General features: G+C 34.3%; 1 protein-coding gene across 2 annotated transcripts in view; it reads left to right on the top strand.

The window, feature by feature from the left end:
• The window catches only part of PCDH9 (protocadherin 9), a gene marked incomplete at both ends in the record, with an annotated part of 740599 nt that overhangs the window by 6660 nt on the left and 710785 nt on the right, over nt 1-23154 (top strand). The window lies entirely within an intron of this gene.

Genomic DNA, 23154 nt, shown 5'->3' with positions numbered 1-23154 from the left:
TAAAAAGCAAATAAACAGATAAAAACCTCTTATTCAATGTCACTAGGTTAACAACAGATTAAATAACAAAAGAAATCATGGGCAATTTACCATGGTTATCCAAGTTTTAAATTATAATAACTTCATTTAATCAGATTTGAAGTACAGCAGTGGCAAATAACACAGGTTTTGACCCAAACCTTCAGTGTGCATTCTTAAGCAAACAACCTTTAGGCATGTGCTTAACTTTCATTTAAAGTAGTGGGACTGAAGCAGATCCTTAAAGTCCAAATTACTTCAAACGCTGTTTTCAAGAAGACAGCTATAAGCACATTCAAAGTGTTGTCCTGTATCAAGATGATGATTTATAAATTCTGGAAATGTGCACAGTTCTTGTAGTTTCGGGAAAGCTAAATGTATGTAACACTGTTTTTTTTTTTTTTTTTTTTTTCTGTGATCTGATGGCAGAAATTTAGGATTTGGGGCTTCACTGACACATAAAATGAATTCCATACTAAAGTATATTTTTAATCATACAGTCGATAACATAAGGTCTATGGAGCTTGCTTTACTCCTTTTTCAGTCAATGGACTTTTTGCCTGATCAAGGAAGCCAGACTCACACTGATCAGTCCAGATCACAAGCTTTCTGTGGCAAATGCAGCTGATATTGTCTTACTCTGGAGTATTTGAATCTGTAACTTTGGGGTTTATATAATATTAAAAAAAAAAACAAAACTTAAAACATTAGTGATTCTATTTTCATATACTGAGAGTGACAATTTCAAGGTGCATAAGATGATGGAAATTTGCATTGTAACAGCAGTGCAGAATTTACATCACTTGCAAATATTAAAATTCTGTAACCATAGCATTCCATAATTCTGTACAAGGTATTATTTTTATTGGCCCTGTTTTACTACTCAGTAGAAAAAAAGAATACAATTCCATTGTTTCTTTTCCTTTCCCTGCTTAATTTCTGTATGTATTAGCATGGATTAGTCTTGTGTGAGGACTAGTCACCTGGAAAAATGTCTGCATGTAAAATTTTATTGCTTTGAGTTCTATATATTTATATATCTATATCTATACTAAAATATTAGAAATGTTGAAAGTGTGCAGTGTATTCTTACTATCCTTGTATAACTGAAAAATAGGTTAACAGATTTTGCTCAACTGTCTAAAGAAATTCATTTTTCAACTGAGACCAAGCATGGAAAATTTTAGCTGAAAAGAAGAATTTTTCAGAAAGTTAAGAGCATGTGAAAACTCTGGGTTATAATGGAAATCTGAACATAACCTTAAGCTATAATACCATTTTCAATAGTGACAGTAGAAATGCTAAACTAGAGTAGGGAACATTTTGTGTATACAGGTACAGACAGCAAAAGTTTAGCAAGCTTCCTTGTTCTTTAAATGTTTCCAATGCAAAAGTATTTTATCAGAACTGCTAGAGTCTCAACTGTCCTGAATGTGCAAAACCAAAGTTTCATAAATGCTAATAAATTTATGGCACATGTGGAACAGTGAATTGGATCCTGAGAGTTTAATACTATTGGAATTCTGTGATAATGTTCTTTTGTGTATAGGAACAAGGAAGAATCCTTATAGTTTCCATTTCAGATTTTCACTTCCAAAGAATCTATTCTTCTAGCACAGCAAAACCGTATCAGCCGCAGTTTATTGACAGCAATTTTATTGTAGCTTGAGGCTTACAGTAAGCTGTTTATTGCTGTTCCCTAACTCAGTTGACGGCAATTGGGGAATTAATTTTCTTGCCCCTGATGTGCTTTCTTGGGTATAAACAACAGATGTTAAAGATATGAAAACTGTGACCCATTTACATGCAGCAACTCTTTATGGGCACAGCCTACCTGTCTGAAGTGCAAGTTTCAAATCCTAAGTAAGATTCCTTCATCAGTTCTAGGATTCTTACTTTGGCAATACAACTTTTCATCTGTATGTATTCTGTACAAGGGCAAATAAATAATACCTAATGGACCAATCCTCATCTAGGCAAATTCAGTTCAACAGCAGCTGAGTTCAAGTTTCATTTATTTCAGGAGGTGCTGTATCTTCTTACTCTAGGATTTAATTGCACCTAACATACAGAATATGACTGACCAAGTGGACATACCATGTACTGAAAGATCAGGTGATACCATAATTTTTGGTGTCACTTCCCCAGCAAAATATTATGGTGGTTTTTAAAATGTATACTCGGAAGTTTCCTCAATGGCTACCAAAGAAGAACCATCTGACACACACTCTGTAATGTCCATATCTTTGCTGAAGGAAGAGAGAAACACAAAATCACACAACACTTTGTTTTATTACTGCTTTGACTTGACAGCCTGTGGTGGAATGCATGTGAAATGATTTATCCCAGTAGACTGATGTAAGCATTTAATTTGTTCATTTCTGATTTACCTGTGATAACATTCCATTCACTGAGAAAAGATTTCCCAGGCTGTAGATAAGAAATGAATGGATGCTATCATATTTTACTGAATTGGGGGGCATCTTCTCTTTGTTTCTTTTGCTGTCTTTTAGCAAAACATTTGCAATATAAGGGGCTTTAGTGTCTTACCTGACTGAGATTTTAAGTGCTTGTCTTGACACAAAATGCATATTATCTTAACAGGTCCTTTATAATTAAAATATCATATAAAATAGTTCCTTTTAGTATAGCTGAAATAATTTTGTTGTGATGGATTGTGTTTTAGTGAGCTATAAACTCTCTGTGGAAACAAAAATAGTCATTACTGATATAAGACACCTTAAACTGGTATTACTACATTGTTGTTTTGGTTGTGCAATCATGAAAATAAATAATCAAATAAATCAAATTCAATTATTTTGTATAGCACCATGTTTATAGTCACACAAACCATATGTTGATTATTTCTAGGACCTAAGGATTCAGGGAAGCATTTGGCCTACTCCAATTTTGATATCAATTTCATGCTGGTCTTACTAGAAAAATCTGGACTTTCAAATCTTTCTCATTTTTTTTCAAACTTTCTCAGTTTTGAGCTTAATGAGTACCATGAATTATGTGTGATAATACTAAGCAAGCTGGTTCAAAATCTTAATTTGTAGTCACATTGAGGTGTCTAAATTGTATCAGTCTCAAAAGCTGTGCTTTTTTTTTATTATTATTTTTATTATTATTGTTTCTTTTGCAGCAAGTGAGTTGGGGGTGGGTGATTTGTTTTAATGTTTTAGCATGGGTTCTTTTGCATCTTCTATTGCATAAAGAGGGAAAATTGAGTAATTTAACATTTACCAGGAAAACACTGAGAGCTGGCTGCAGCTGATGTGTAATTTCTGTAGTTTCCTACAAGATAATGTTGTAGTTTTACCATTTTCTTTTATGTAGCTTTTACCATTTCTTTTATGAAATGCCACACCAACTTTTTTTGGGGGGTATGCATCTTGATTTTATTACTTGAAAGTTGTTTTTGCATATGCTCAGTTCTTGCTATAAAGAGACACTTTTTGGAGTAACAGTTCAACATTTGAAACTAAATCCAGACTGGAGTAAATCTGCTGATTTATCCCATGTGCATCTCTTTCTGATGTTATCTACTTTATAAAAGCAGTAGGATGACACTAAGATAATGTTTTCAAAATCTGAAAAAAAAATGTGCAATGAAGTGGGACTCAGGTGAATTAAAAATCATTTTATTTTGAGCTGAATTTGATTAAATGTGGAGGATCAGCTATCGGATTTTCTTCCTTTCTTTGTTTCCTGCCCTACATTTGTAGGAACAAGATTTAGGTAGCCCTTTAAAACAGCTCCCACTGCCCCCCCAAAAAACATTAATTAGATATTCTTGCTGGCTGATTGCTGGAAGACGATAATTATCAATGTTGATCTGTAAAATGCTTAGTAGCCTCAAATTGATATTCGTCCATTCTCCTTCATTCTTTCTAGCCAAAGTAAGTGTGAGATCCTACTCTGAGTTTGAATTTAGCAGAATATTCTTAGTACCTCATAGGCTTTCATGTGTTACAAATAATGCGATTGGTTTTCTTAATTGTTAAAAATTGTTAAAAATCTGTGTACAATATTTTCTATAAAATGAGCTACTTTAGTCTATGTCATATAGCTTTTAGTACACCAAAAAATCTAAGATGAAGTCCATGTTTCAGTTGGGAATGATACTCCCCACTCTTATAGCTTCTTTTTTATTGGTATGTAGCATCTTTTAAATACCTAAACCTGATTAATGCGAATTTCTGTCTCAAAATCTGTGCTCCTTCAAAACACATAAGGTACAGTGGCAATTATGTTTCTGAGGGGAAGACATCTCTAGGACATACGCTTTTATGTATGACATATATAAGAGGTTATTATAGGGAATTTTCACTTAGATTCCTGAAGAGAAATAAAAGATTTGATACTGACCTTCATGGTGGAATACTTCAACCACTGAAGTTTATGTGAGTCTTTGTTTTCCCCTACCAGTATTTTTGGAAGAAAATTTTAACACCTTGTTTTAACAGGAATAGGTCCGGGAGATACAGAAAAGGGTGTAGATCCGTGAGTTTTAATTATAGTGAACACCTCCTTGATGTGTAAAATAAGGTCTAGAGCCTGAAGGAGAGTGATATTGAGCCCCTGTTTTGGGGAGCTTTTCACTCAGTGTCCTAGTTTTTGTGAATACGATTGTTACGCCAATCCCTCTCCTTGCAGCCTGTAATGAATACATCTGAACAGGTGCCCAAGTTCTGATTATGGATCTAGCCTAATTTCTGCAAATTATGTTCACAAAAAATGAGCATCTTCCTTTGTATGATTTTCAACACTGTACTTAGCTGGTAGCACCTGTGCACACAGTACCTGGTTTTGTTTCTGTTGACATTATGGTGGAATTCATTTTGTGTAATTTCTAATTGCATGTCAAATCTGGGTTCACAATTTACTCCATCATTAAAGAAAATATGCTAGTTTAAGCTGGTTGTTGAAACTGATGGATACAGTTGGATGAGATGCATCACACAACAGTGAAGACTGTGGTGCAGTGAAAAGTATGATCCAGTGTGATCCGTACTTTTCATTTTATCAGTATCGAGTAGGATCCACTCCAGTTTTCTCACTGAAGTCAAGAGAAGGGCTTTAAGGGTAAGTATTTCCATAGGTAAAGATATAATCTGAATAGCGTATATGTCCACAAAAATGTATAGTATGCACAGTTACTTACCTTTGGGAATGTCTTCTTTAGAATACGGATCAAATCCAAAAGGTTCCAGAATCAACAGAAACATCCTTTTTATTAAATTGTTATCAAGCCATTTGCACAGCTGACTATTTTGGGAAGATGATACAGTGAAACTCAAGAGTTTAGTTGTTACCATTAATTTTTTTTTTGTGGTCGTTTGTTTTGTTTAGGTTCAGTTTTTGGTGCTGTGCTGAGTATTTCTGTTTTTTTTTTTGTTGTTGTTGTTTTGTTTTGTTTTGTTTTTGCTGAGTGCTACATGCTCCTTGATACCTCATTCTGTGAATGTGAGCAAAGAAAAAGGAAGATGCAAGCTGTCTCTAGAAGCTGTATCTACCCTCTGTTATAACTGGCCATTCACATTACACTGTAAAAATGCTTCTTCTACTTCCTTTAGGTATGTGACTATAGCAGTATGAATTTTCAGTCACTTATCACATTGTTTCACTTTCGCCATTTCAAAAATACAGGTCAAAATACCAGTGTTATATACTAGTGTTATCAGTAAGAGAATTTGAAATTGCCTTCAGTTTGTGACAACAGTACACTGAAATTATACTGAAGCCTGCAGCATCCAGAGCAGCAGGAGGTAGACTATGCACCAATAGTAAAACTGTAAAACTATGGGAGTAAAGCTCCCATATTTTTAACAACTGCCAGATAAATAAAAAAAAAAATAATAAATGAAATCTGCATCTGTATAAGGACAGTAAACCTTGCCTGTTGAAATTTAATCTCTACTGTGTACAGGAGATGGACTTTCCTATTTGAGATTTCATCAGTTTCATTTCAGAAAGCTGTTATATCTGTCAAACATTTCAGTTTGAAATGAACGTCTGATTTTTTTTTCCTTTGTGTGCTACAAGAGCACCTGGTTGTCAATCAGCAGAAATACAAAATGAGACAAGATAGATGATCCACTACCATGATTGGCATTTTATTTTTATTTTACAAGTCCTTTTTTCTTTCTCAAACTGCGATGACTTAAAAATGGCAAAGCATGTCTATGCTGTGAAAATACAAGAGAAACATGGATGTAGCAAAGGGAACCCATCCTTGGTTTGCCCTGTTCCTGTTTGTTTTGACTACTGATGGCCATTCTTCTGAGCGTTGGTACAGAACAGGTGGGCAAGTACAGGAAACTGTAGTTGACTAGTGTGATAAATTGTGTGAATGGTACACAGTCTTGTGAATAAGATTTAAATATGCTTTATGAGTGATATTTAAATACTTACTTTTGCTTTTCTTTGTTTTTGCTATAGAATTAATACATTACCACAAACCTCATGCAGTCCATAGTATTTAACTGACAGAGCAAGACAACTTCTGGATGAGCTCTGTAGGCTTTCAGAGTGCCTCCAGGCAAAGCAGCAATCCAGGACTTTGAGCAAGTAATTTAAATCTCATGACAGTTTTGCTTTTAATTTGCTTCCCTGATTGCAAATCAGAATGTTTGTTTCTTAATGCAATTTTTCAAACTCTGGCCTAATAAATTGTGAAAATGGTGTGCACTTTTCAAAAGTGTTAAAAAAATTGATGTATTGCTTAGATTCTGTGATGTATCTATTGATAGCATCCCTGCTGAGCATTGCTGAATTTCACTATTCCTCTGCTTTCTTGAAAGCTAGGCTTTGGCCTTCTTCTCTGCGTTAGCGATTAAGAAGTATTCTAATCTGTCACAGAGTACCAAGAAACTAATGGCTTGTGGAGTATTTTAGTCTTTAAGCTTCTACTGCAAGTAATATGAAAAATAGCGTCATTTGGCTGATGCTTAAATACCTCACATTCTTCTATGAGATATCATTGCTGTCCTTTCTTATTCCTCTTTTTAATCTCCTCTTTCATTCTCTGAGCATACTTATTTTTGTAAAACATATATATGCAAATAAAAGAAATCTGATACTTTCCTTCCTTCTATCAGCAGAGAATCAACGCATTTTGTATACAATCTGTTCAAACACCTTGTAACCGCATCCACCTTGTAACCGCATGTTCTAGTAGGTAAGGGCTAATAATGAACTAACTGACTTCATTAGTATATGAAGATCTTATCTGGAATTATATCTGGATAGAAGCATGATATGGGAAGTAAAACACTTTCTAAACTCGCTAGGTACTTGCTTTGACTTGTTCCAGTATATTTAAGAGAATCCAATTAGAATGAATTACAGTTATTAATACAAATCTGAAAAGAAAATTAAGTCCTGAAATATGTAACATAAATTTTCTCTCTGTGGCTTGCTTGGTTTCGTACTAAATTTATATTTCAAAACTGAGCTGAAAGATTGGCAGAGTAGAAACTAGGGCCTAACTTCATAACTGGATTTGCAGAGATGTTAGCTGTGACAACTCCTGGTTGTAACCAGAACAGAGAGAGTAAACAAATGTAGCCCTAAGTTGCATGTCAAAACATGAAATGGCTTTAATTTAGTGGACTTGTATAACTAAAAGAATGTACAGGATGAGCAGAGATTGCAAGCTTTTTAGTGTTATGCACATGTCTTATAGTACTGACCAAATTTGATTCACTTGTAATTGATATTGTGTAGGCGTATGCATCATGGAGGAGTGAAACTTGTTTTGTATGGTGTAATGAATTGTAGGATTCATTTTTTCCTACAGAGCAGTAAATGTCTGTATTGTCAGCAAAAATACACAAACAAAATCCTCTGTATCTAACCTACAACTGCTAGAGTAATGTGCAATATTGTAGTACCAGTTAGCCTGCTGGGTATCACCAGTTATTTTTGTATACATCCTGTATCTGTCATAGTTAAAACAAGCAGACAAAATAACTGTTTAATATGTTTTGCTTGCTTGCATTTTTTTAGAAAATTCTTCATACTTTTCTCACAGATGGTATAATGCATTCACAATTTGTAATAGGTGTGGTATCTCACTGAGACTTATGATAGAAAATTGATTCTGAAAACAACAGCAAAAATGTAAATCACAAAGCAAAACACTGGAGATTGCAATTCAGTAAGTGGGTAGTGTTTCTTGAATTCAGCAATTTGAAAGGGAGATTGGGGTGAGAGATGAAAACATTTATGTATTTTTACATTTCAAAATGGTTAAAAGCTGTGTGGATGTCTGGACTTGCAGGAAAACTTAGCCTTTTAATAAGAAAGCTGGCAGTGCTGGTGTGATATAAAGAATGCCACTGATCCTTGAGTCTGCTTGTTTAAAGCAGCATGCTGAGCACTTTTCAGCAGAGCAGTTTCATACAGTGCATACTAAGACACTTTATAGATAGTTCAGATCAACTGCAGACAAAGTACTTCTTATTGCCAGTTATGATTTTTATCTGTCATTAGTCACAGAAATTAATCCTGATTTCAGAACTTTCCTTCTCTAGATCAGTGGAGACCACACTGAAAAACATTTTACGTTCACCATCTCACAACTGGTATTTTTAACACTTACATGTCCAATGCCAGATATAAGCCTAACCTGTGAAATTGAAGCCTATTATTTAAGTTAATTTCAGCAAGTCTCTAGCTACTGAAGAACATTATATCCTATTTCTTGCAATATTCAGTAAAGATACTTGGGGGTCAGAGGGCTCTGCACTTTGTGCTGTTGTTTGCTACTATCCATGACATTTGGAGTCTGGTGGGGATGTTGTGATAGCACCTTCAATTAAAAGTCATAGGCAACAAGCATAACAGAGGGAAAGCTTAAGACTGCTTAACATTTTGCAATTTCTTCAACTAGAGTAAAACCAGCATGAGAATAAATTGACTATGTTAGCTTAATTGTGATCTTCACCTAAGAGACCATGAGACCTCAGACCTAGCAGAAAACCCCAGCTGAAATGTCGAGGGGCTTTTTTGTTTTAAGATTGCTTGAATTTGTCATATTTGCTTTAGAAAACAGCAACGCAGTTCTACTCCAGTTTTAGACTTAAGCTTTGGTTACCTGTCTTGGGTTTTCATTACTTTTACATGTATACAGTTGCACAGATAATGAGAAACCTGCAAAACCTGCATATCACTGCATGTAACCTTGCTCTGCAACTATTTACCACCTCATTAGTTTTTTCAATAGCAAAGATAAGTTAGCATTCTGTCATGAAATTTGAACAGCCACCACATCCAGCTGAAGCTTATAAGCCAAGGCATAGTAACTTTCACAAACTGCATTAACTCTTGCAGAAGAAGATGCAATCTTGTAAATACAATCTTGTAAAAAAAAAAAAAAAAAAAAAAAGTGACTTTTTTATATCTATGTAGCCAATTTGTTTGACATTTTCTCCAGTAAATTTTTCTTCTCTCTGAAATCTTTTAAAATACAAAGGGAGGAATTAGGTTTTGCATCAGTCTGCACAACTCAATTGACTGAGATAAAATTGATCTCATTTACATTTGGAGTATGCTGTACACTCATTGGTCTTAAAATGTGATGTGCCTTTTTCTTATTTCTGTTAAGGCTCTATCTTCACTGCAGAACAGGTGTGTTCTACATCAAGATTGTTGTGAGGTAGCTGTCTAAATCTAAAATCCATGTGGAGAAATGAAGCAGGTGTTTTGTAACTTGACGTAGCTGATCAAGGTCAGCCCTGAACACTACACTTGCAGTTGATCTCAACTGGCTATGTACAGGTGAAACTACAATACCTTATCATTAGCACAATTTTATACCTTCTTCAGTGTAAGGTCATGTTACACTGTCTTGTGATTTTAACGTGCCTTTGAGGATATGAATTGCAGGTGTACCTATTCTAGGTCCTTTTACACTTCTGAAGTGATGTAAAGTGAATCTTTGCCCTACTGTCTGGCATAAAATTTGGTCCTGTGGCTGCAGTAAAGTCCTTGCCTGTACTTTCAGACTTATTCATTGTGACATTAGCAACAATATTCCTAAAAGTTGTGCCAGGCTTCCATCTGGTATAGCTGCAATGCATTTTTATACCTTCTTCAGTGTTGATGCTACCATATTGCAAACTATGCATGATTGCATCAATGATTTCAGGTTCATACAGTGGTTATAACTCAGTCATTCCCCAAAAAATGGAGTAGTATGAAGCATCAAAATCAAACATTAGCTTAACACAGGCCATTAAGTTGTGATGGTGATGGTATAGATGTGTCTTTATTCAATTTTTACTTCAGTAAAACAGTATTTTATAGGAAGCATGATCAGAATAAAACATTTCATCCACAGTCTACTCAATCTTGACAATAAATGAGTATAATGGGAACAAATGGCACTTCCTTAGCAAGCTAGGTAAGCAGTCCTGAGCATGAGTAGTCGTCTTCAATTTTTTCGTGATGTAGTTTGAGTCTACTTGCTCCTAAGAATTCACTTCTCAGTATATGTCTCCCACATTTGTTTGTGTCTTCTGAAATTGCCCATAAGCTTGAATTAATGTCAGTTGAAGGGTTACCATTCCATTAAAAATGCCTTTAAGATTTACTGTCTAACCTGGTTAGCAATCTGGATAAACAGTTGTTTTACACCTTGTGCCTCTTATTTGACGTTTCAAAAGTTCTCCCTTATATCTCTTAAAATATTCCTTTACCATTGCCTCCTCTCTTACCTTTTTATTTAAACTCAGTGACTCTTTCTGGTCTTTCTACTTCCGAACTTTCAAAGTAGTTTGCTTGCCTAATGTCCTCTACATATACTCTGCCCATCTAAGGATCCTCTCCTTTTCAGTATCTTCTTTTTTTAGTATAAAAAAATAATATATATAAAAAAAAAAAAGGTACCTGCAAGACATCATATCTGGTTCACAGTCAGTAGTAACTCAGTAGCAGCTGACTGCTGCTTCCAATTATACCATATACTGGAAAGCCGAGTTGTTGAAGTATTGGAGTCAATGCTATAATCAAACTAGTTAAGAAGCTAGCAGTGTCTCATAAAGGGTTCTGGACATTGTCTGATTTCTGCCATAAGCAAAATACTGACAAGTCCTGCTTTGTTTTGCTGCTTTTTCAGGTGGCAAAAAGCTAGACATACATTCATTATATTGTAAAATCACAACCTTCGAGATCTTGCCGAATCTGCCCTGCAGCTATTTATCATATGATTGCAGGGAATGAAAATAACATTTTTTCCTTCTGCTAGGAATATGTTGCTAACCTTGAGGCAAGATAGTGCATAATTTTATGTGTGCCTAGTGTTGCTGTTATATATAGATTGTTCTGAGATGAATCAGTGTTTTCATTTCCCAGAATTTGGCACTAGTGTTTTACGAGAGCCAAGGAGATTTCATATACTTAGGCTCTTGGCTGCTACAGTGACCAGGGATCCCAAGTCTGAGTCACATTTACACTAATGCCATTAGTGTATATAGACATGGAAAAGGGCCAAAAAGATATTAATACCATTTACTCCAAAGTCAAGGGTTTTTGTTTGTTGTTGTTGAGGTTAGAGCTTGCATGTAATAATCTTTCTGTAAAGGCTAACTGAGCCCAATCATGATTTCACATCTATTAATGTTATGTTTTTGAAATTACAGCTATTCCACTGATGTTTTCGCTTGTAATCAAGAACTGAATCTGTTTCCTCGTGTCTGCGTGCTAATCCCTCTTTCTTCCTCCCACAAGCAATAGTCTGCAGAAAACTGAAAGATCTTTAAGACTTTTTTTTTCTTTCCCGCAGCACCCATCCTTCCCTTGTGTCTTGAATAATTGTTTTTTAATATGAAGTATTAATTTACTTTAAATAGAAGGAATTAGGGAAACTGGGGCTCAGTCCTTCTCCACAATTATGAATTTAACCATTAAGATTATCTGATGCTTTTGAAAGCATAGCTCTATTATAATTTTGTAGTTAATATAGTTATGATTTCTTTGTTTAGTTTATTTACAGGATGACCTGCAGTGGGAGTTTTTAAACATGTTATAATATTTTCTGCTATTACATGGATACTTTCTGTCATGTCCCACTTTAGAGCTTCTTATGCATAGAGACATCATTTTTTAGGTAGTACCTAAAGATACAAATTTTTGGAGTGCAATTTCCAAACTAAGTTCGCTGAGTTCCAGTTTTTAATGTTTCTGACGCATAAACGTCTTAAGAACAGCAGAAAAGCATGAAATTTATAGAATTTTTTTTTTAGGAGTACATTGATGAAAACAATAGTATATACAAATCAGGCCATTTTAAGAAATAAAGTACTTTTAAGTGTAGAGATATTAAGATTGTCTGTGCCCTAGCAGAAACTTATATAGTTATAAAATAAGTGTTTATCTTCTAGCCATGGGCTAAAAAAGAATCACATAAGTCCATGGATCTTTTGAGGTAGTTTATTTTGAGGTAGTTTAACACAATGGTGAGATGAATTATACTAAATCCAAAACCATTGGAGCTTCAGATTATACTGCTTTAAATTGCTGTGTAAATTTTCTTTAGCAGATTTCTAGTTCATTAAAGCTTGAGGAAAATTAAAAAAAAAAAAAAAGAGAGAGAGAGAAAGAAAAAGAAAAAAAAAAAAGCAGAAAGAGAAAAGTTTAGTTTTACTCCTGTGAACTGGGTGAGGGAGTGGGGGTAGCTATCTCAAAATATGAGAGCAGCAGTCCACTGTTGCAGACTTAGCAGAGGCACAAATGTCATGACAAATTCTGTGGAACATACTTGGGCAAAATGCCTGTTTGTTTTATTGAGAATTTTGTCTGCTTAAGACCTGTTTTCCCCTTATCTCTGAGTTTCTTGGACAAACTGTGTTGACTCTGATCCAGTAAAGTAGTGCAAGCTTCTTAATCTGGCATGTTAAATGAAAGCTCAGCTGGGAAAGGAATGCAGTATTTTGTCTTTGCATTTCAATTGAATTGAAACTTATTATTTTAAGCTTAGGCTGTGATAATCATCTCCAACCAATATAACATCATTTACAAAGTCAGGTGATAGATACTTGGACTGAATACAAGGATATGATGGGACACAGCTTTACTGTTAATAAAAACATAAATGCAACATTCAAACTTCCTTATTCATGTCTTTGAAGCAGCTCAGCTCTGACTTGCAGCACTCCTGCTGTTTTGAGTTGCAGACCTTTCTTTCAACACAAAAAACGAATTATGCTAATCTGCATGCTGGGCAAAAGCCCATTTGAGAATAGCTGGAAGTCTAAAAGAAGTTTCACTTTTGATCACATCCCAGTTTTGAACCAAGACAGCTAATGCAGAAAGGGTGGCCACAACTAGAGGTCTGCTGAGGGCCTTTCACGTCTCCCCTAAAATTCTGGCATAATTTTTTCCTCTCACCTTCCCTTTCTCTAGGGAAATTACTCTTATTTTACACTAGAGTAATAACCAAAAGAGTTGGACCTTTTATTTCTAAAACAAACATGGATATTTTTTCCATTTGTGTTGAGGCTTCAGTCTCTGCCAACAGTATGAAAAGAAATCGCCAAATGTTCTGTAACTCTTTAATCAATTATCACTGAATACATAGTACGGTTCCAAATGTGGTAAAGACATAAACGTTCAAAAAATAAAATCTAGCACAAATCATAAACAAGTAACTGATGTAAATATGAACATGCTTGTCTTGATGTTAATACATATAAATTTTAAAATGTAAATACATTGCCAGTAATCCTGGGAGTGATATAGAATATCTTATTTTCATGAAGGTGAAAGATGTGAGGCTACATGTACACTAAATAATTGTAATCTAATTTATTTCCCAGGAGTATTGAAGATGCTCATCTTAATATACAGAAGTATTTGTTAAGAATGTTACCAAATCAATATTGTGGACTTAGACTAAGATCATACCGGAAGCTCCATCCTTCAGTTGTTCTCTGAATCATAAGAAGAAACAGATTGTGTCAAATGGAAAGTGAGAAATAATGTAATCTAATCAGTCTGCACTTTGGCCGAGTCATTTTAGGCTGGCCAAGATTTCTTTCCTGTTCTCAGTTCATGTAGGTATTTGACACAATACTGAAGAATTGAACATTTTAATTGTGCATATGTTTTCTTGAAAAGTTAAAGTCTTGGTAGGTTCATAGGGGTCTTTATCAATGGGTTACTTACACAACGTTCCTCAGAGTGAGCCAGCAAGAAGAATCACAGTTGGTTGCATCAGTACTTGCACCAACACTCTGCTGGGAATTGCAGTAGTTAAGAGAGCACGGAAAAAATAGATATTTTCCTCCTTCACAGCTTTTATTGCTTCCCCTGAAGCCTTCTGTCCATGATTCTTGTTGATTTTTGAACTCCGTGAAGTTTTTTTTCTTGGTTCTGGGAACTGTCTCTTTTTAGAAATCTGTTAATGAAAGTTTTGTGGTTTTGTGTCTTTTTTTTTTTTTTTTTTTTTTTTCTGAGTCTGCAGACTTAGCTTTTCCTAATGTTTACAGTACTTTTGCTTTTCTTCCTGTTGTCTAACCAAAGAAAACATGAACATTCTTATCTTTTCCCTCTCTAATCTAGTCTAGTATACTGCAGACACACCTTTGCTGTATTTCACAGGAGAATGTGCAAATACACAGATTAACCCTTACTTGTTATGCATTGAATATGATGGAGACATACTGTTGCATGTTTCTGGATTGTGCACTTTAGCAAAACTTAATATCAGCTATGTTGATTTAATTGTTGTATTTTCCTCTGTAATCTCACAAAGCCTTGCTATTTCGTAAAACAGTCCATTTTCACAGAATCACAGAATTGTCTAGGTTGGAAGAGACCTCAAGATCATTGAGTCCAGCCTCTGACCTAACACTAAAAAGTCCTCCATTTTATTCAGTATAAATGAGAGTTACTTTGAACAAAGCAGGCAATTACTTATATGGGATCTAATGCTCTGTAATTTCTGAAAATGAAAAAACAAAACAGTTGTTTATACAAATAATATAATTTTAAGGTATTTTATAATAGATATTATTACTCTTTCAGTAAAGGATACTGTTTCAGTAAAGGATAAACTGAGGTATAGTGAAATAACATCTTAAAAGTGACGCCTGTTTTCAAAGCCAGGAATGGAATGTGGACTAAATATTATATACATTATATACAGTGGCCCTTTTTGTCAAATTATTATTGAACTAAATATAAAATTTGATGTTTTCATGAAGGAAAATTGAACTTTTAGAAAGATGAGAATGCCAGCAAACATCAGCAGTTATTTACATAGTATTGTCAGGGACAACTATTCTGGAGACAATTCAGTGAATCAGAGCTGTTTGATTAATCAAATCAAGTCTCTGTTGTAGCAATGCAAAGAGGTTATGTCTGTTGGCAATCTGATTTGAAATCAAATGTTTATGGATTAATGAACACAAGACAATTGCTTCTAAGCCTCTTTTCAAGTAAAATTCTCAATCTTTAGAAATGTGGATAAGTAGGGAATGATTAGCTGGATCTGACAGCACAAGTGAGAATTTATCCCCTCAAACATGCACTCCTTACAATTAAAGAAAATCTAAGCAATTAAAAGCAGGCAAAATAAAGCAAAGAACAAAATTTACAAGTTGTGTTTGTTATTTTATTAACATAAAGTAATTAAGCAAATTGTAATCATGGTTTCATTAATTGAAGGATAAACTTAACAGAGCTTTATTATTACAAATTGTATGAAGAACTAACCCACAATCTACTTTTTAAAAAGCAGTCCAGGTCTTATCTTCAAATGACCCTTGCACTTTAATGAACTGAAAAAAAATAAAATCTTTCTTTTATAACATTTGTTGTTCATTACATTATCTTAAAAACTGTGAACAGTGTGTGTATTATAAAAGGAAATGTGTAATCCATTTGAGCATAAAAGAAAGTTCTTCAGCTTTTATAGGAATTGACTCAGAAATAATTCAGGTACAATTTTGTGTTCCCTTTGGTCTCTTTCTTCTCTGAGAAGGCTCTCTGATTTGGTTTGATACTAAATTAGTTATATCTAAATGCCACCTTCATTTCTGCCCCCACTGAGCTTAACAGTTAATTTTCCAGGCTAGAATAAAGAAATACTTGCTTTCATATTTTATCCAATCCCCATGGTGCAATAGACCAATAAGAACTATGTAGTTCTTACTGAGTTAAGAGAATAGGAGCACTTCTCTGAAGAAAATTGGCTGGCTTTCATTCACTGCATTAAAAAAAAAAAAAAAAAAGAAAAAAAAAAAGATCAATTAAAAATGAAAACAGCTGGAAATGAAGATCTTCCTCTTGACAAAGGTGAAAATTAAACTACTCCCTGATTTAGCTTTTTTGTTTTTGTTTTTGTTTTTTTTCAATATGATTCTCTTACTTGATAAGGTAACAATAATAGCATTACCTGATTGGGCTTGTTTTTGGAAAATCGACTATGAATAAAATATGATATACAAGTAGTTTCACTGACTACTCCACACAAGATAACTAAATTATAAGTTCATACGGGGATTATTTTTTTTATCAAAACAGTTTAGAGAAAGCAAAAGTTCCCATTAAAATCTGTGGGAATTTTAAAATTGATATTAAGTCCTTTTGAAAAACTTGCTACCTTGTTTTCTCATGTTAAGCTCAGGGGGATCACAGAACTAAATCCTGTGGGTGTTGGCTGCTGCTTTACCTGAAAGCTGGAAAGCTGATCTGGAGGTTAAAATATTTTCAGTGGAAACTTTAGTAATGACAATAGTTGATCTGAAAAGGAGGGGAAAAAAAAAAAAAAAAAAAAAAAAAAAGGGCAAGACAAAACACTGTCTGAAAGCATAACAGGTAGGTTCTATTCTGTTCAAAGAGAAACTCCGTGACTCCATGAACTGACTACTTTGATCAAGTTTCACACTATGTCATCATTTACTTCAGTTCTATTAATTTTATTTTTGTAATTTTACTTATATTAGGCAGCAAAAGAGCGTATGATGTTGCTCAGCATGTTGCATTATCATAAGGCTTGTGCATGCAGATTTGTGTTACAGATACGTACACATGCATGTATGTACAGGATTATATACACTTATTGAAATACATTGAGGTTCTAAACCTTAAAGAAAATGCTGGCCAAAGGTACATTATTCATTTGCCTATAAAACATGCACTGGTATATAGTTAATAGTTAAAGAGTCATAGAAAACTCAAAGTCATCTTCAACACTTTCAGAAAATGCTACTTCTCTTTTGACTTATTCAACATTGCTTTACATTTTCAAGTTAAGAAGTGAACCAAGTCCTCAGATTGTACTGGACGTTCTCCTTGTTTAAATAAACAGATGATGATCTAATTCTATGACATTTGAAGATTTATTTTAGAAGATAAAAATAGATGGGAGATATTTGTTTGGAAAGGTAGTACAATTGCAGTCCAAATCAACAGGAGACTTATCCCACACAGACCTACTGTGCATATGCATCCAAGGTGAATATATGCTGTAGGAATACCTTTAGACAAAGCCATCACAGAAGACAGAAGGGATGAACAGTTTGTAACTGCCAGGCTCCTTAGTGGCCAGTACTCTGACTATATCCCTATCCCTGCTGTTCACAGACTGAATGAGAATTAAAACAGCTAGGGATGCCATTACGGCATTGGCTAGCGTACACAGTGAAAGAGTTTCTAGCCATAAGAAATCATGAGGTATATCCATGTGTATTTCTTATTCCATTTGGGTTTATTTGCATTTTAGTATTTGTTTCTTGATAAAGTCTTCAGGATTAGAATCGTGTGAAACTTTGCTCTTGTAGGAGCTTTGCAGGTATTTTCGAACTTTCAGCCTGGGAAACACAGACTGGAAACAATGGTACTGACTGAGGCAGAGCTGTCAGATACTGTGGTTTCTACATCAGGTAGGTAGCACTATTGCTTTGTGTTAGAAGATAGAATCCTTGTAAAAAACATGGTATGTGTGTTTGTTCATGTAATGGTTAGGCAGTGTCTATGCTGATGAAAAGTCCTGTACTGAACATCTTAAGCAAAGTCCATGAGTTTGGGCTAATGCAAACAGCAGTGCAGAGTGGTGTGTCTTGTTTTGAAGTGCTTGGCACCCACTACTGCTACTATTACTTTTAGAGGGCTCCTGAGGTCAGAAATAGACACCTAAACCTTCTTTTCCAGTCAAATTTCTCTTTCAGATATTGACTGTGTACTGTTGTTCAGCATGCGTTAAGATCTTTTAAACTATTTGCATATGACCCTTTTATTTTCATATTAGAAATTAAATTTTGCAAGTGTTTTACTATAAGTGTATCCTTCTGTTTTAAAGTGTTAGAAAGCATACAGGGACACTTGGCTGGTGTTACTCATGGACCATTTTTTTCATTAAATTTTGTATTATAAGGGTTTAAATTCAACAGTGAAATCTCAAGTATTTTTACAACTACTCATAGAAAACAATTCCTGTTTTCCTTTCAGTAAAGAATGTGTTAAGTTTTGGTTAGGCTTGAGCAGCCCCATCTAACATGATTCTTCTGCACTGAATTTTCCACATGCTATGCTCTGTGTACATCAAAGCAAATGAATAAAACTAGCTCGGTGATCTGGTGATAGTATGCACTGCACCCATGCAGTGATTCATGCAACAGTATGCTAAGAAACTTGAGTGGTGTGTACAGGGTAGGTAGATCGTGCTATCACATTGATGACTGCTATTTTAGAAAAAAAGGATAAGATCTTTTTTCTATTCTAGAAAAAAAGGATAAGATCTTGCTGGAGTTTCAAATGGCAATGCAGCAGTGGAAGTAAAATAATTCCAAAAGACAAGTCAGGTCTTAGAAATAAAATGTTACAACTCTAACAATCTGATATATCTAAGAAGAAGTTTATTTTAAAATTTCCTCTACTTTGTGGAAGATTCTGAAGCTTTGGTTGTTTCATTATTTTTGTGATTGATTTGCATATTTATTTCCCTTCTCGTTTTATTTCAGAATTAAAATATTTCAATATTTAGACTTTTTTTTCTTAGTTAAAGATTGTGTTTGGATATATCACTGAACACAAATCTTAGTACAATTAATATGCAAACAAGTTTTTCTGTAAAGAGTTCACTAAATAATCAATCCCAAATCCTGGATAAGAGCTTGTATGTGTTACTTTTTCATGTCAGAAGAATTATGCCAACTTTTACAGGTTTAAATTAGTTAAGTTCATGAAAGGTTGATTTTTGGTTGGTTTCTTTGCTTGTTTTCCTAAAATAAATAAATAAATAAATAAATGAATAAAAAGTATGGGAAAAAAAACTATGGAAAGAAAGATAGGGGTACACATGCTTGCTTTGGGATAGAAACCCCCTGCCTTCATGTATATGCGTGTGTGTGTGTGCATGTGCATGCATGTGAGAGTGAATATCCAAACAAACAAATCACTTTGCAGTGTAAAAATGTTGAATTAAAAAGAGAAACGGTGGTGTTTACAGAGTATCTTGTATTTAACTAGAGCAGCCCTGGAAAGCAATGCTCCCAGTAATCTCTCTTTAACAGATTCAAGTGGAAGAAAGCCAAGTTGTGTGGTTGCACAATAGGTTGCAATCATGTGGGAGAGTTCCCAGTTGGGAGTTGAAAACTGTAAACCTGACATGCATAACTGAATGAAGCTACGCTACATGATTGTTCATTTAAGATTTTTTCCCCCTCCTTAAAAATACAGCTGGGCTTTTGCCTTTGTCAGGGTGCTAAAGAGGCAACACTTTGTAAGACAGAAAGTTAGTTTTAAATTGACATTTTGGTGATAATTTATCCTGATATTATGGCTACTGGTTGTGATTGTGACAAGCAGGCTTGATCCAAGTGGGCACTGTAAGAGCCAAATTTAATAGACTACCATTGTAATTTCCTGCCTTGCGGACTGCAGAGACTTTCCAATGTTCCTTCACCACAACAATCAGGGATTACTAAATAACAAGTCCACAGCACTAGGGTAGGATTGAAAGGATTAATGGAATATGACAAAATTGCACCTGAGGGGGAAAATCTGTAGCAGTTTTTGTATGGTGATGTGGTAGATCAGGCAAATTGGCAATTGCTACTGATCTTTACACATGCATGTCTTCAAAGAAAGTGTGTGAAAATCAGGCAGAATCCAGCTATGTGGTTAAGGCTGTCATAAACATTTATGTCATCAACTGCATAAATCACTTAATACTATCATTTTAAGTATTTGCATGATCAACTATATTAAGCATCAGTAGATTGTAGGCACTGTATTAAATCATTTTTTACTCTGCTGTAACCTTTATCCTGCTAAACTAAATCCTAAAAGATTAAAATGTAGGGTTAGTCAAACCCTTCTTTTCAAGGATAATTAAGGAATACAGTTACTGTTTAGGAAGAGTGTTTCCAGCTTTAGAAAATTCTCTCTCTATATATATATGTAAAAAATTGGTTTGGAATCTTCATATTCTGACCTGATGTTAAATAAAAACCTCTCTATCCTTTGATAAATATCTATTTCATAACAACAATAACAATCTTAGCCTCTTAGCCCCAAGTTATTATGGGATATTGATGTATTTTTAATAAATTTCATAGTGATAAATTTTATCACTATGAAATGTCAGAAGTTTGTAAACAGATCCTTGGTTTCTTTTCACACTGGCTTAAACTAAGAATGCCACCGCTGATGGCAGTGGATTTACATCAAATATGTACAAGGAGAAGGAAGAAAAAAGCTATTCAGCTTTATTTTTAGAATAACTTTTCTTTTGAAAGGAACTTATCTATTTAACATTGTTTATTATCTCTAGAATAAAAAGGCAAAATTTGGAATATTTTTTGTGGACTTAAGTGGAACAGTTTTAGATTATGCTATGTTCATGATAGTTGAATTTAGCCCTTCAAGTAAGATTTATTTATTTTTTTTCCAGTTTAGTATAAACACTTAATGATTATGAAAAATAGCAAGTTGTGAGAGGGTTAAAGTTTTGTCCATATAGATTAATGCTAGTGAGAGAAATTTAAAAAAGAAAAATCACAAACATTTTTTAGTTGCTGTCTGAGGTAATCCCTCATGTATCGTGAATTGTTTAAGGAGGCACTTCTTCAGTAGCATTGACTGAAGAAGTTTTGTTGTCATTTAGACTTGTTACTAGTGGAACAGCCGTCAAGAGTCGTGGAAGGCTTTGGTTATATTCTTCAAAAATATCAGTTAGGAAGGGGTGGGCTATGTTGTGTCTTTAAACGGAAATAGGGAAAAAATATGCCACAGAATCTAAGCTGATAGATTTATTTTTAACCCAAAATAACATTCTAATACAAAAACACTGAGTTTTTGTATTAATCTGACTGGTAAAGTCAGTTTTAAAATCTTATGACTGGTAAAGATTCTAGTTATCTATTTTTTTTAGTAAGTCTTATAAGTCCTAAAAGTACAACCTGTCAGTATGCCATTAGTGTTTTCTCTAAATCTGTCTTGTCTCCAGAAGTAATGCCACAGACTTCATGTTTCCCTGCCTTTGGGTTCCCAAGGCAATCCATAGGTCTCATCCTATGCAAAATGTGTGCTGTTGCATGTGGTAGGCACATAGTATGTATAGCAGGACTCAAATTGATTGGCTTGCTGCGTTCTTCTTGTGCATATTAGGTGCAGTCAGGGTTCATATTTTGATGTCTTTTCACCATGAAATCTCTGGTGGTTTAGTGGACAGAAAAAGTGAAAAATACCATGTGAATCTGGAAAAAATAATTAGCATTTCTTCCTGTTGTTAACAGAGGTTGCTGAAAACCTAGTCTTACTGTGTTCAGCATGAAAAAGCAAAGAGACATTCCAGGATTAGGAGCCCAGCCAAAAGTAGATTACATCTGAATTGGAGTGTCTGCCCTCTAAGTGATCACTGGTATTGAATAGTAGTTTTGCACAGAGAGGGTAAACTTTTTTCGATAGAAGGGATAGTTATATTGAAAAGACAGTGAGGCTCTTTGTTTCAAGAAGCTTCATTTGGTGAAGTCCAGGAAAAGTACATACGCATTTGATTCTTCCCATGTACTTTAAAAAATAGCAAGCTGTCTTCTAGAGATCTTCATGTCCCAAAATTCCTTGGTGGTGTTTAAAAATCCATAATCGGTTATTCTGAATTTCAGCATATTGCTTTTATTTCAGCAATAAGGAATGGAAAGCTGTCTTTATCTAAGCAATGCTTTTGAGCTGTTCAGATAGCACATTACAGAGTGGTTAAATGCAACTCATATAACCCTACCATGCTGTGTTTGAAAGGACAGTGAAACTTCTAATTCATTATTGGGTAATTTTCTGATATGCTTTTTCCTCAGTTTGAGTGACAGTCCCACACCCCCAGTGCATGGTTTGTTTAGTTGTGGTGCAGAAAACTTTCTCTTTTAAGATCTAATTTTATATCAACTGTAAAATTATTAGTAGGATGGTCCTCACTTTTAGGTACTGAAAAAGGGAACACATTTTGCATACTTCTCAAGACATAACTTTGTCACTGTGTGATGATTTTTCTCTAAAACATGGAAGACAGTGGAGGTCCATCTGTTGGGTAAATTTTCCCTGTGTGTGTGATATAATGTAATGAGTAATCATAAATGTAAAACATTTGATGTGACTATTTTCTATATAATGATTATGCAGTAGTTAGTAGCCGCAATATACTATATTACTCCTGTTATGTATTTTGGAGGTGGACGCTATGGATTCATAATATGGTTTAATTGTACAAGTAGTATCACTTCATCTGAGGGATACTTTTTCCCCACATTGAGAATTATGAATTTACAGTGTTGATATTTTGAATCTTATAAGCCACTACAGAGTGGAAAATATTTAAGGGAAGCAGTGTATGTACTTCTATATGTTACTGAGTGTTAAATAAGCAATCAACTGATTGTTGAATAAACTAATATATATATAATGCATTATATTTATGCAAAAAATAGCTGCAAAAATCAGGTGAAGTGTTTCACTTACTGTAGTAATAGGCACGATTGCTATGTATTTATCTATGCATAGTTTAGGAGAGAAGAAGATGCTGTCAATGATTCTGTAATATTTTCTTCGTTGTAGTGGCCATTGAGTTAAATATGAATTCACTGGTATGTATAGTAATGAATCTTTAAAAATATCATTTCTAATCAG

Source organism: Netta rufina (assembly GCF_964035555.1).
Source record: "Netta rufina genome assembly, chromosome: 1".
NCBI classification, from domain to species: Eukaryota; Metazoa; Chordata; class Aves; order Anseriformes; family Anatidae; genus Netta; species Netta rufina.
This window is presented reverse-complemented; position numbering and strand designations above follow the sequence as displayed.